Source organism: Galleria mellonella, unplaced genomic scaffold, assembly GCF_026898425.1.
Source record: "Galleria mellonella isolate WM207_F2 unplaced genomic scaffold, CSIRO_AGI_GalMel_v1 utg139, whole genome shotgun sequence".
Taxonomy (NCBI): Eukaryota; Metazoa; Arthropoda; class Insecta; order Lepidoptera; family Pyralidae; genus Galleria; species Galleria mellonella.
The window spans coordinates 9,620,768-9,635,918 of record NW_026441995.1 but is presented as its reverse complement, the minus strand read 5'-3'; positions in this window follow the sequence as shown (position 1 = coordinate 9,635,918).

Below are 15,151 nucleotides of genomic sequence, written 5' to 3'. Positions count from 1 at the left end.
TCTCGAACCGGTTGGATTCTGTGTACGTGTCGTAATGCGAATCAGCATACTTCGGGGAACATCTGACTATTTTGACATGCAGAATTTAATGGGGTTATAGCACTTGATATTATTACATCATGCATTATTACATGCATTGTACTCGTAAACAAACATTTGTATTTAAATTTAGCTACAGCTATCCTTCTTCAAGAGCTTATTATGCTTCTTCTTCTTCTTTTTCAACTTGACTTCATTCACATATCCAAGAGATGTTGATTGATCACGATAGAGATCACGAGATGTTTCCTATCTAGATAGCAACTTTCATGACTATGCTTATATTATTAAGTTTTCCAAAAAATATTTCATCAATAAGCCTATCAGTTTCTATTCCATTTTTCAAAATTAAATGTATAGTATGAAGATTAAACTAGGTTTAATTCAATTTTCTATTTTCTTTTTATTACCTATCCCAACTCTGCCTTCTATCTAAACTGCTGCACACATCTTTTAAACTCCACCCCAGAAAACACTAGCAACGACTATAACTAAAAGTGTATATAAAGAGACATAACACTTTAATCCTCAAGAATGACAATGCATTTATCATGGGTATCACTATATATTCTGTCACGTCTATACAGTACTATTCGTATCTCTAGGTAATGGTTATCACTTTCCATTAGGTGGGTCTGTAGGAGGTAGATATTTTTTAAGGTGTCAACTCCAGAGTGGTCTGGTGCTCACCCCAAGATGCAACTTTTATCTATAACAGAAACTTTTAGTTATGAACAAAGACTTGTCTGAGATTACACAGTATACACCAATGGGAGGGTCACCAACTTATTTGCAATTTCAAGATTTATATAAAAAAAATACAAATTCATACCAGATTTGTAATTCATAAGCATTGGATCACTTACAAATTTTATTCAAGCTACTGAATAAATCCGCCTTCATAAAAATTTTAATCACTTTTAATACTAGTTGTAAGAAAAAGATACACAATAGAATCATAATAATAACATCTATTACTTTCCGACATATATCATCATCATCATCATTTCGGCCTATCCGTCATCTGCTGCTGTACTATTCTTGACTTTGATCGCGTTTCTTCCAAAGAATCTGAAGTTTATTAATTCATAATATATTCACAAACAAATAACATTTCATGTAGATTAAAATTTATTTCTTTCATTTTTAATCATGAATATTATATCCATAAATTTTACAGCCGGATCGAAAATAAGATTATATTTTATTAGAAGGTGTTAGCAATGTTTATAGTCTATTTATTTAGTATGAATAGTTAGCGTGGCTAGGAAACTAAAAGGTCAAAGGACCCTAAGACCTCAAATGTCCGGGTCGACGAACCCGGACGGAGTTAAAAAAAAAAAACACAATTTTAATCTTAAATTTTCTTAGGACTACATCAAAAATGTCAATCAAAATTCTAAATCTTTTATTTTATAAAATACAAGTAAACAAACATCGTTGATTGACATAACCTTGTATATGAACATGAGCATAAAAGGTCCAAGTTTTTAATTTTATTCTTGTATTTTTGATTCTAAGATTATAAGGAAAGTTTATGCAAAAGTCATCCGTTTGGGTACTTCTGTCATATTCCTCTACCAAGAAACAGCTTTACTTATATGGCTTTGTTTAAAAGAAATAAAGAAATATTTTTATGTTACTTAAATTTAAGCACTTTTGAATAGTCATTTTTGCATTACCGGTTGTTTCAGTTTGAAATGTCATCATAGTTCTCAGAATACTACGGATATCACAGTGTATTCTATGATGTCTATGATAATATTGTTTATAATTGGCGGTTGCTATCTTCTATAAGATGGTTCCTTAGCTTGTTTATAAAAAAATATAATAAGATTTTGCTCACATACTTTATAATAACTGTCTAATCTACATGGCCTGTTTTCAGTGCAATGAATTTATTACGGTTCTCTGTTTCTCTCTTTCAATTGTTCTCCCATTTCTGAAGATCGTGACTTCGTGCCAGATCATCAATGTTTTGTCTTAATTTTTTACAGTCTGTCGTCTGGTGAATTGCGTTACTAACAGGTATCTCGTTCTTCGGACAATTAGGTTATTACAACAAAGTTACCGTTCTTGCTTCAAATTAATTATTTAAAAGTTTTACTATTATATATAAATAAAAGTAAATAGCTAACTGAAAAACTCTTAATCGAACACCAATTTCTTTTTCAGCAATTAATTTAAATTCGAGGTAGATTTTTGTGAAGAAAATAATTGAAACATTTACCTAGAAACATGCCCATACAAATTGTTTTACGCGTAGACTGAATGCTATAGTCCAATAACTTTTAACAGAGTGACATCTATCAGGTTATCAATAAAACATTATACGCCCAGACAACCTTTGGAAATATTAAAAAAAAATAAGAAACATGACATTTAAATTATTATTAAAAGGATAATATTTTGTTCGTCTCGGTAAACTATTATAAATTATTTGTTTTTATTTTCCTCTTAAATATTTAAGAAAAACAACGTTAATAAAACATCTTCTATTAACGTTTTTTTTCTGCAGCTGTGAAGAGTTTCGTGAATATGACGTCACTCGGTGTTAGACGTTTCTGCACTGGAATGGATTTCGTAATCTGGTTCTGTAATTGGCTAAACATCGTAGCCTTACTGTACATACACTTCAATACTTCGATATACCTATAGTCAGTCTGGTACCGCCCATGTCTCGACCGAATCAAAGGCTTTCTCATAGTCCACAAACACCAGACATAGTGGCAGATTATACTCTTCGGTCTTCTATATAATCTGCCGTAGCGTATGTATGTGGTCTATGGTGCTAAAACCTTTCCGAAAGCCACCTTGTTCGAGTAACTGGAAGTCGTCGAATTTACGCGAAAAACCATTGGTCAGGACTCTAGAAAATAGTACGTAGACGGGATTCAGAAGGAATATCGGTTTTTAATGGGTATTGTCGCCCTTCTTGAAGTACAAGAATACCGTACTTCTATTCCACGCCTTGGACGTAAGACCGTTATGGATGATGAAATTAAATAGCTTTTAAAGAACTACAAGTACCGGTTTTTCACCCACTTTCAGAAACTCTGCCAGAGGGAGACTTTGTACCAAAGTCGATTGCTTGGGTACCTCTGTCCCGTTCGTGTTTCAACCGTGAAACAGTTGTGTTTGCATGGCTGTATTTCAGTTTGAAAGTTGGGATATGGCGTGAATTTACTGGGTACAGAGGAATAACACCTGAGTCTTCAGGAATGGCAACGCATGGGGGCATTTATCGTCATGATGAAGTCAATCTTATTTTTTGTGTAACCAACGGAGCCAGTTTCTGTGTGGCCGTTTTTAGAATAAAGAGTTTATCATAAAGATTCCCTCCCTTTCCATGAATTTAGTCAATTTCTGTCCCCTAAGATTCTATTGTCCAATACCAAAGTACCCCATTCTCGTTCTATCGTCTTTCTTTTTGCCCAATTTAGTCTTGAAGTCAATCCATCTGATTAACAACTGCAGTTAGACTTTTGGTGATGTTTTAAGAGGGTCGCTGCTGCCCATCCCTTGACCATAAGACCTCTTAGTTGCCTCTTACGAAACCCACGGGAAAGGAAAGGGTGGCCTATTCTATACCGGAACCATACGGCAATTGTGGTTACAATTACAAAATAAACACAAAAACTTTGATTTAAACAGAATCCGTAGTAAACGAAATTCAGAAATACAAGATATATATATATAGAACTACATAGACTAAAAATAAAATAAATATAATTTAATCACGTACCTTATTATCGGTCGGTATAATCAAAAAGACCAAAACTCGTTTATAAAACATGTTTACTATTTATCTTATTGTAACATTAAAAAAAATCTTTCATTTGTACAAACTGAAAAATACTGAGTATAAAAAATTATAATCAAAAACAAAAAAATAATTGAATTTTTGTAAAATATTATAAATATATAATACCTAGTGTATATACAATAATTATGAAAAACCACCAAGCTTAAAAGCTACCTTCATCATATCGGAAGGGCCTCATAACAAACCACAGCATTGCTTCTAATACACACGTATCAAATATCAGTAAATCACCATTTGGAGGGTAACAATGATGGCGCATGCTCACGAGTTATGCTCACGCGCATCCTTGGTTAGCGAACGATTGTCCCTTCTCCTATTCTTAGGTTACTGACCCTGAACATATACACTATAGACAATAAAATCCACAACAGTTTCATATAATATTTAAATTAACTACTATTGGTAAGCACAAGGTCATTTAATCATCAATTTTGATAATTTAGTTTTATTGAGATAGGTAATTATGTTCTAAAGTAAAGACAAACTACCTTAAAATATTACTTGTCAGAAGCTATTTATAAATTTGTATAAACAGTTACCGTGTAGTCTCTAGAATATTTATATTATAGGTATTTGAATGGAAATAAACCCATTGGCTATATATAAAACAACTGTCCAATGTTCATCAATCATCAATCTTAAACATTATATCTGTTTTTATTTTCATACGAGAAGCAGTGTCCAAACTTTTAAAATATGTTGTGTATTATCTTGAATTATAACTTTAAAATTAAAGTATTTGATATTATTAAATAACGGAAAATTTATAAATGACACAAATAAGATAATACAAAAAAAAGTCTCTAAACGTGACTTTGAGAGAACGTGTTTTAATTTTAACAATTATAATAAAATATATTATTAATATAATCTTTTTGTACAGGCAGAGATAAAAATGTGACGGATACTATAAAAATCTGCGTAACCCTAAAAATTAACGTTTATTCGAATTTAGTCACGTCACAAGGATTACCTACATACATGCTCATTAAAAGATATCCGCTTATTTTAAACAACAAATGACGTCGCTTTAATAAGAGAAACAAATTGTATGTACACTGATTAGTAGTAGATTAAAATAATAGTTAGTAATAATAAATCAGTCCGTAGGCAAATAAGACAGTAACTCTGCCTACGGATTTATTCTTAACTAGCAATTTTCTGCTGCTTTTCCTATATGTTACTCTTTATATTGATCTAAAATATATTGTTGTTTAAAAATTTACCCAGTATGGTCCCGGCATAGAATATACTACCCTTTCTCTTTCGTGAGTGATTAAACTATACTTCACCGTGGTAAGGATTAGTATAGTTAAATTTTATTAGTATAGTTATTTTTTAAGAGCTGTGGATTTTTGTATAAAATAAAATAAAATAAATAAAAAAAAAATCATGAACCAAATTTCACCATATCTATAATATTAGTAGGTATATGTATAGACTTTTTCTATATTCACATGGCTTTACCTTAGTCATTATCGCTTTAACCTTTCGGGACATTTTCCATTATTTGGAGTACACAGCGAAATTTATATTTATTAAAAAAAATTGAAACTATTAGAAACATATATACCAGGGCCAGTTTTTTATGATGCCTTAAAATAAATAAATAAACAAAAAAACATTTGTTTTTTGTCTACTTGTTGTAATACTTACTGTATGTACACTAAGGCTTTGAATAAAAGTCGATCTATAACCAGTGGAACCTTTGTATGTTTTTAGTAATACGTATTTGAGTATTAATCTTATAATACTAAATATTACAAAATAAAATTGCGTACGTAAGACGAAATAATTAGCTAATTGTAATTTTATTTTTTATTTATTTTAATATTTCATCTAGAATCAACAGCTTACATCTAGAATAATTTTAAATAACCAATTACAGATTCCCAATTTGTATACCAGACAATATTATGCTTATTTTTGGAGGGTAGGTAAAATTAATTAAAAAAAAAAAATAAAAAAGAAAATCTATGGAGATACTTATAATACCTACATATTTATGAAAAACAACAAAATACTCAAAAAAATACTTAAAATGTCAAAATATTATCAAACAAAATATTACAGAATCAAAATTCCACAGGTTTCACAACAACTAAGATTTATCACATAAAAATGAATCTCTTTTTACTCCACATATGAATTACAATCAACTCCGGCGCATTCGATGATCCATTTTATTTATTGCCAGTTTAGAATTTTAAATCAAATGCCCTGTTATTACGAAAATGATCTTCAGTTAATCTAATAGCTCGTAAGATGTTAAGCAACTTTTATGGGCTCAAAAGTCGTTACACTACAAATACTAATGTTTTAGGACACTTTCACACTGAAAAATAATATTATTTTACAAAAAAAATAACAAAAATTATGATATAATAAGTACAGAATCAAAGCAGGTATATCTACCGATTGCAAAAATTATCATAAAAATTAAGGGATTACTCACACTTATTCAGATCCATTCGCGTTTCGCTGAACGATTTTGGTCACACTTATACAGCTCTGCTTCTATCAACCACGTACGGCGTCGTAAGAATGAGAAAAGCCATCATAGCATGCTATCTCCGCTGAAATGCTTTTCTACTGCGTACGGCGTTGAATATGCTGCATTTTGTAAAAATAAAATAATTATAATTACTATAAAATACGTCTGCACTCTTTAATCCTTGCGTACATCATGATTACGCAATAATAAATCAAATCAATGCAGAAACAATGCAGGTCGCAACTTATCAACAAGGAGTCGCGAAACATTCCTGTAAAAAGCTATTTCGACGCGTTCGAAGGTGAATGCGGCAGAACAACGCTGAACGCTCTCTATAGCATTCGCATGATAAATAGATATTTATCCTCATTTTATGCCGGTTTGCCGCGAAAGCAGAATAGACGCGGAAAGCTGAATAGATGCGTACAAGTCTCCACACAAAATCATTGTTTTCTGTGGACAAAAGCTAAATAGAGCTAAATAAGTGTGAGTAGTCCCTAACTCGAAGTTGAGAAAGATATCTCGTGATAAAGATAGGTACTCGTATATACAAAAAAAAAATAGCTAAGTTGAGAATACAACTACCACACTACACTGCTTCCTATGCCACTGTTTTAAGTTGACTGGAAAAGATCTTTTTTTGGAAATAAATACACAATACATTATTTCTAATTATTATTATTACTGCCTGTTTTAGTCCAATAAAAAATATTATATTGTTCTTAAAATCAACCAATACCATGTATGTGTAAGAATGATAAGGTATATTGGAAAAAGCAGGTTTTCTTCTAATGTTATGAATAGTATTTTATACATTTATATTTACCAGAGGGAGACTTTGTACCAGAGGGAGACTTTGTACAAAAGTCGATTGCTTGGGTACCTCTGTCCCATTCGTGTTTCAACCGTGAAGCAGCTGTTTGTATGGCTGTGTTTCAGTTTGAAGGGTGGGATATGGCGTGAATTTACTGGGTACAGAGGAATAACACCTGGGTCCTCAGGAATGGCAACGCATGGGGGGTGTCATGGGCGAGGCGGTATACTCTGTTGTGTCCATGGTACTGCTCATGTCTATAGGCGACGGTTACCACTTTCCATCAGGTGGGCCGTCAGCTTGTTTGCCATTCTAAGTCGTATAAAAAAAAAACATTACTTCAAAACTATATACTACATCATTTGTTACAGTAACTATTCTAATCAATACGTATTCTTGTATTAATTTCTCTCCTTAACCTGTGTAAAAGTTCTAATCTAATTAATATTGTCACATATTATGTATTTTAATTATAATTCAAATCTGCCCTTTACATTATGACCACGTAATTTCATAAAATAACAATCAGCTAAAACAATATAGAACTGAACTAGTCAATCTGGCAATTCTGACAGTATTTTTTAAAAATTTCCTACAGTCTTCTGTCTCACTCACTTTTATATACAGCGATTATTTATATGAAAAAACAAATATTTATATAGATTAAAAAAAAATTAAGTCTAACATAGCTATTTCCGCCTTCATCCCATATTAATTATTATTTATTGCACAATAAATTTTTATCTTTAATCGTGACATGTTAATTATGTCATGATTAAAGATACTGTCTTTTTTTTAATTATAAAAAAAATATTACATAACCGAGACTTTATAAGAAAAAAATAACAACAATTAGTATTCTTGCATATTATAATAGTCCTAGCTTAACTTTTCATTTATCTGTCTGAACAGCTGTAAGCGAACAAGGAATGCTTTTGTTCAACGCCAGGAAAGCTTGACGAATGAACAAAATATATTTGTATTTCTTCAACGTCACGTGCTTGTTGAAAGTGAAATTTTTGGTCAATATTGTCTTACGTTCATATAGGAGTGTTCAAATTCGTAGGTACAGCTACATAATGGATTTATGTATTGCCATAACCTTAAAAAGTTTCATAACATTTTATGGTTATTAATTCGATTACATCTCCACTTTTTTATTCGTTTTGTTTTGACGACATAGATGATGTAGCGATTTAACACACTGCCTTACCTTCGATACTTGCGAGTTCGATCTCCATACTATAAAAACAGAAAGATGTATGGGTATTATCTATGTGTTACTAACCACCACTCGTATGAGTGTGGCGCCCTCTAATTTAATATCAGTTGCTGAATCACCTTCGTTCCACATCTCCGACATCTGACGTGTCTTATTGCATGCAACAGGTGATATTCAAATTTTTTTCGACCCAAATAGGATTTTTAAAAATCTTTAAATCCCTGAACCATAGTCAAGCGTGACTGACTGATTTGTCACCGCTATGAATGTGTTAAAAAATATATTCAAATAAAAGATAAAATTCACTTTTCTAGTATCCATAATACGAGCTCATCTTAATTTGGGACTAAATGGCACTAAGTGGCATGTCTGAAGCTATTTTTATAGTCTTAAAATCAAAACGTATATGAACAACGAACTAGTACGATTTATTAAAATTAAGATATAATAAATTTATTAGATGTTTAATTACAAAAATTGGTAATTAAACCTTCGATTAAGTAATTGAATCTTCGATTTTTTAACCTAAAAAAATAATGAGAGATTACCTTTTGGTAACATTATCTTTTAAGTTCAAAAAGTATTAACAAATTCAGTTTATCAAAAAATAAACAGAAAAAGTTATAACGTTCCTTTTTTGAAGCTTTTATGAGTGTATTATGCGTATTGAGGTAATACCAATTCATGCCATGATGTCATAAGCCAAGTTCGGAACTAAGTTCCTTTGCCGCTTTCACTTAATAATGTCATATTGATATTGCAGCCTTACATAATCGCAGTTGTTATATCCTCTTTTAAGTCTCTGATTAAAATTATCCTATACAATTGATAGAGTAATAATAAATCCTGACTGTTTTCAATCACTGCGACCACTTTGACTCCGTTATTGTTAATTAATTAATTGCGTACATAAGGGACTATTAGATTATCTATTGTGGCATACTTAAGCAATATTAATTAATAGAGTAACATTTATAATATTAAGTTTATTCTCGCAATTTTATCTCTTTATTGTTATCTGTGTATTATAACATTAATTGGTTGCCTTGTATTTGTATAGTCCATGGAGATGGGGCACTAGTGACTTGTAACACAAGTTCTCAAGATCTATTGTAGGCAACAGTCTCTCACAAAATTGGTCTTACATATTTAATTTTACCTCAAATTGTTACTTTGTACTACCTTTTGTGAAGAGAAAATAAACCATTTACTAATATTAATTCATTCATTATATTATACTAATAGAGAATACCGCTAGTATTAAAACTGTTTTTAAACCGTCTTCTCAGGGTATACTATGTAACATGCATACAAAAAACACAGTCGGATTGAAAACCTCCTTTTTTCTGCAGTTGGTTAGAAATATAAAACTAATTGTTTCCGTGAATCCCATCACCAGACCTTGACATCAACTATAACCTTCATAGTATAATAAATTACTTAATTGCAACAGGTATATTTCCATATTACCTAAATAAAAAATTATAAAAATGGCATCAGAGGTGCACCCTCATGCATGGGAAAATCATTGTTGATATAATTAAAAGTTGCCTAAGTAAGTAAGTAGTTGTACAAAAATCTTAAGGAATTTCCCAAGATTTTCATTATCAGAGTTACCGTTACTCCACGCCTTAATTGTTGTTTTTACAACATATATTTCAACATATATTTCAACATATTGGTGAAAATAGATGTACAATGGTGCAAAAAGGACAGATGCGTTCATTTAGGTAAACTATGATAATTTACCTAGGTTATTTTGACGATTCAACCAGGTCGTGGTATACTATAGTAGACAGAAGTAGCGATTTCATGTAGCGGCTTCCGAGACAGAAATATTTTTACAACCCACTTATTGTCATACATCATGCAAATTGTGTTCTTATATCTCAATATAGAAACACAAGACCTCAGTCTCTGCACACAACACTGACGTGTCTTTATTTAGTGCATAAACTAACTGCACACTATGGTAAAGTAATATTTTTTGGGTTATTAGGTTCTAAGTCGCATTAGTAATAGATGTAGAGTACATCTAAAGTAAAAGAACATTAATAATAATAATAATAATAATAAACAGATTTATTTCTCTTCACAATTCATTACAGTGAAATACAATGCTTATTTTAAACAAATTATAAATATAATTGTGAGAGACTGGTGCCTGAGATAGGTATAAGAATACCTGTATTACAGGTCACCAGGGCTTCACTTCGCAGTGTTACTTACTAAGCACTTGTAATACAATAAAAAATAGAAAGAGATATTTAATTATAATTTAATCTGGAAGTTGTGTGTGTGTGTGTGTGTGTGTGTGTGTGTGTGTGTGTGTGTGTGTGTGTGCGCGTTCGTGTGTGTGCGTGGGTGTGTACGCGCGCGCGCGCGTGTGTGTGTGTGTGTGTATGTGCGTGTCTCTCGCTGTGTGTATTTGTGTTTGTACGCATTCATATAAAAATTAAGGTAGTTAGTTATTTTCTCACATCTGTGGGATAAGTAAGGCCTCTGTAGCATCATAGTCAAGTGATTTTAACCAATTGGATATGAGCTTTTTACAAGCGTACCTATGATGTCGGTAGATTGACAACTGAGCGTTGATTTTATTATATAAGTAACTACTTAGAAAACAATAAAAATTTTTTGAGAAGCATTTTTTAAATGCTTTAGTAGAACAAACAGAATTTTTACGACGTTTATGCCTCTTCAAATTTGGATCAAACATTATTTTATACATGTTAGAAAACTTAATATAAATGCTTCACATGTAAAGTATTTGTATTATAACAAATGTTTTGTGTTTGTTGGAAGGTAGATAGATAAAAAAATAGGTATAATTATTTTATACAATATATACCTATATAACATAACATAGTGTCATCCATGTTTTTTGTAATATATTAAAAAATCCAAGCCAATTTCAGGTTTAAATAAGTCGAAACCACAATTTGCATTATGTGCCTTATTAAGATTAAAATTAGTTTATAAATTAAAAAAAAAAGACCAGAAATGTTATGAATCGTTACGATGCTGATGGTCTCAAAATTATTAAATAATGATGAAATATATAACTAAAGACCATTATAATTGAACCAGTTAATTTCAAACTCAATAAAACAAGTAGAGATCGAAATTTTACATTTTTATTTAAAAAAAATATTTGAAATTTCATAACATTTTTGTAACTTTGTATAATGATTAATATCATATATTTTGTGCGAAAATAAAATATAGGGTTCTCTAATTCTCAATTCATACTTTGAAATTAGTACTAAATAGTATTATTTCTATTAGAGTAAAACTTACCCATCCAGCAAAAATAAATTCAGAACAAAACTAGTTTACCTCTTCTCCATATCTCAAAATTCTATTGTATCAATATTCTCATTAAATATGACCATATTAGCCTAAAGAGAGCATCTCGATAATAATAAACTGTTTGCAAATGCAGTCAAGCAACGAAAAGATGGACCATGTCAAGATACACGTTGACACTAAAACAAACGCTTGGTTTAACTCCACCTAAAGAATATCTTTCTCTGTTCTCTTGTTGTTTATTATATTAAAAAGTAGAACGACCATGAAATACTGAAGAATTCAAAGTATGTATAATATTAAAATATAATTTTTGGGTTATGAACCTTGAAATTTGATTTTGCCTGCATTTAACAGTGGACAGTAACTAGCTGATAAGATGAAGATATATTTATATCATCACGTTATGTACTAAACACATACATGTAGAGTAAAAAAATACATTTTTCCCTCCATCGAAACAGCTGTTAGCAACAGAATATTAAATGGTTACATTCCCTTGACCTTCTCTGTACATATGTATAGAACAATCCACAATTAAGATTCATACTAACTTTTATAACATGGTGCATTTCGGCAATCGACCTAAATAGATGAAAAGATTCCCACAGCCTCGCCACATCTACTTCGTTTAGTTTTGTCACTTGACTTTTCTTACCCACTGTTCGCAAAAGTGAAAGCAACGTAACCGCGTACAATCGAATAAATATTAACCCGCGTATTATGCAATACACGATCAATATAATAACCTCACTTATCTGTACATTGACGTTTAACTCTCTCACGTGGGTTTTGTTACTTAACTTTTATAATTATGATATTGCAGTATTTAAAAAATGTCTTGATATATGTGGTGAAATATTTTTAACGGTAATAGCTTTAATTAGAACTTCTTAAAAAAGGTCTTTTTTAATAAATAAATTGTATTTTATCGAATATTTAAGATTTAATCATAAAAAATATACATTTAACAAACTAATATGCAGTTTAATATCCCTTTGTTGCTCGAATATTATGTTTCCATGAATATTACAACCTGCTTTGTTTTTAATCCATAGGCAGTTTCACGGACTTGTTCCACTATAACTTTATATAAAAAGTACTCACAACCTTTCACCTGACTTTCATCTTGCCTCGAAAGGAAATCAATCATTTTAATAAGTGTCTAACCATAATGTCCGTACACTATGTCTTTATTTGTTCCATAATACGCCCGTGAAATAATGATCAAGAAATAGAGAAGGGTTATCAGGTGCTTTTAAATTAATAGCGTATATTTTTAACTATATTGACAGTTATATAACACGAACGCCAGCTCACTATTTTAGATTAATTATGGTATTTTAATGGCAAATCATTTTATTTCCAAATAAGTAGTAAATAAATCTCTACTTTTTATATTATGCAAAATTTTTTTTTCAAATATCTTTGGACTATAGTGATCTTTTTTAAAAACGCAAAAGTTTACTTCCATATTGATTCCATACTAATTGAATCCCATACCAATATTTTTTATAATTTTACATCTTTTTAGCTTTCACAATGGAGTTTAAAACCAAAAAATTAAACCTATGTGATAGATTTGATCGCTTATCAATCAAACGTCCAATCAATCTGAATATCAAAAATTAACCAAATGGAAAAAATATTCTGAAATGAATTGTTAAAAATTTTTACACTTGAACTATTGAAGGTCAATTGTATAAGGCTCTATAAAGAAACTTGATTGCTAGTTGTATATACGTAAATGATAATATATAAACAACCAATATAGACGAGAATATATAAATACCAATATAGTTATTTTTTCAACTTAGAATAACAAATAAGCTAGCAATATTCATTAATAGCACTATGTACATCAGAGAATATACAATAATGATCATAGTACTCTTCATTTTCTAAAAATAAACTTATTATACCTCCGTACCTTGTACTTTTATTGTCATAGGTCTATTCTTACATGACTGTATTTTAGTTTGAAACATCTGCTTAAAGGCAAAAACGAGTGGGTCAGAAAAAATCAAGAAAAAAAAGTACAATCGGGATTGATTAATAATCCGATGTGTATCCGTGTATTTATTATTCTTTTTTAATTATCATATTAATCATTAATTGTCAAATGCTGAACATAGGTCTTCCCCATAAGTGGAGACTTGCTAATAATTGCTACGCTTGGCAGGCGCAGACAACTTTTAGTGATGTTTTAAAATGCTGCTGCCCATCCCTCGACCGTTAAGTTTCCTAAGTCGCCACTTTCACCACCCACGAGAAAGAAAGGGCTGACCCAATCTATACCTGGACCACACCGTGTACGATTATTCGTATATTGTTCGGTAATAGGGGATAAAAAACATTTTACAAAATAAGGAATAACAATAACTCATATTAAAGATCACACTAGATATCTTCCTTTACAACTCTTGTGTTTAACACATATTAGCACATATATTTTCATGATAGCATATAGTAAAATTAATATTCTACTCTTTAAAGTATATATACATATGAAAAAAAAACAATTATTTCAAATTTAAAAAGATTTCATCATTTTAAATTTGATATAATCTATTACATAGGAAACTTGGGAAGTGGACTTTGATTTCCGAACTGTCAAAAATAATTTATGTCTGACTTGTTCTTGATCAGTAGCAATGTGTCTGAACTTCTGACTACTGTCTTTATAATAAACTTTTACATAATAACTAATATATATAATCAATTAAATTTACGAAGATTACATGGCCTTTTTTTTATTAGTAAATTTATTTTAATAACACAATGAGAATAGATATTTCAACATTATAAACCGAACGTCAAAGGTTAATAGAGCTGTCATCTCAAATTCAGTTTAAGACGAGTGACCATATACGGATTATTTAATTAAAAAAGAAACTATCGACAATAATTAGATATGTATCCTTAATGGATATTATTTAATTTATAAGACACTACCTACTCAATAACTCAAGAAATGGTTCAATTAAAAAGTTGCGACTGCAATCATATCAAAATTTAAATGATAGGAGAACATAGGAGTATCAATTTGAAATTCACAAAGATATCGCGTAACAATTACAGACTAATTGAAAAATTCATCCACTTTAAATTTTAGTATAAATAAAGAGGAAATGTTGATTTTTCATTGATATCTGTCCTAATTACTACATTAAATTGGAGTATATTCATTATTACTCAATCATACTGTTAAAATTTTTTAAGGTGCTTTAAACCTTTAGATATCGACGGCTAAGTATCTGATAATAACTGAGATGAATGAGTTAAAATACTATACAAACAAAGAGCGGAAATGTTACAATTAATTATACCATTTTATGATCACCTAATAAAGGAATATCCGTACTCGACATTGCCTTGCCTAGTTAATTATAAACTGGTGCGGCTAAACTGTTACGTAAAGTTACTCTATAAATAGTATTCAAAATA